The following is a 1,516-nucleotide window of genomic DNA, read 5'->3' as shown; positions in this document are numbered from 1 at the left end:
GCCCATTGCCATTACAACCACGGAAGAATAAAAACAAGTGGAAGTACTATGTATAGGTGCAGCGTGCGTGCCACAGGTAAGCGGCGGTACGCTTACTCTATGACAGTCGTATTGGGTACAGTATGGTCGCGTTTAGTAGAGTGTCACGACATACCTTGTCTTTGTAATTATGCCATATTGCTCAATTCTGGAATGTAAAAATGATTGCAGGAAAAAAAACTTATTAATGGAGGATTACCTACGTCATCGAGTAAGCGTACCGCCGCTTACCTGTGGCATGCACGCTGCATCTAAATAACACTTCCACTTGTTTAATTATATTCTTCCGCGATTTAAACGAACTAATTCGCTTGGCTATGCCGGTCACCTCGATTTTGAAATGAAATGAAATGAAATGAAATGAATGAATGAAATGAAATGAATGAAATGAAATGAAATTTATTTATTTGCTTTAAATGTAGTACATTACACGATGTTCAATGGTTTATGAGTCTCATACATTCAAACTTTATAAGTCATGCAAATATTGAGATTTACTATATTTATAACAAAATACTACTACTACTCTAATATTATGTCCATTTGTTTAGTTCCATCTATTATAAAATGTCCGTTTGATAAAATATATTATTATTCAATTACTTATATACTTAATATTAAATTTTCATTGTTTAATTACTATTTATTATTCAATTCTCAATTATATATTTATTTATTATTTACATATTCACAAGAATTCCCTCAGAGAATAATAACACTTCTTGTGAAGCCAACGGAACAGTTGAGTTTTGAAGGAATTCAATGGGAGTAGTTTTATGGACTCCGGTAAATTATGTAAAATCTTATGCACTGTATGAAACTATTTCTCTTTTTCATTACTGTATTTATCTTAGGTAAATCTAGTTTGTCAGGATACCCTTGTGTTGTATGAAACTATGTCACTTTTTTTTTTAAACATTTCTGGATGCAATTTAACAAATACGCAAACCTCATAAATGTAAACAGAGTAGACAGTCAATATTCCATATTCCTGAACCAGGGTTTTACACGAAGTTCGACGGTTGACACCACTTATCGCTCTTATGCACTGTTTCTGTGCGATAAAGACTCGGTTCACAGTAACAGAGTTGCCAAAGTAAATTCCATACCGCAAATTTGATGCTACATAGCCGTGATAAGCTTTTAATGCCGTCCTAGTGTCGGTTATCTTGGCTAAACGCCATACGTGCGTAAGAAAACCTGTTTATTTTTAAGCAAATTCTATCGATATGCTTTTTCCAAGAGCAGTAGTAGTCCAGAGTGAATCCTAAGAAAGTTGTGCTATCACATTCAGTTAAAACTTCGTTATTGTGGGTAATTTTAAGCAATGCCTTTTTACCCCCCTTGTTCATAAACTGCATGTATTTTGTTTTATTTAGATTAATTTTCAAATTATTATCTTTAAGCATGTCGATATGTCAGTGATAGTATTAATTAATAACATTATTATAATTAAGTACCTTATCATCATAAATAA

This window comes from Choristoneura fumiferana, chromosome 2 (genome assembly GCF_025370935.1).
Source record: "Choristoneura fumiferana chromosome 2, NRCan_CFum_1, whole genome shotgun sequence".
Taxonomy (NCBI): Eukaryota; Metazoa; Arthropoda; class Insecta; order Lepidoptera; family Tortricidae; genus Choristoneura; species Choristoneura fumiferana.
This window is presented reverse-complemented; position numbering follows the sequence as displayed.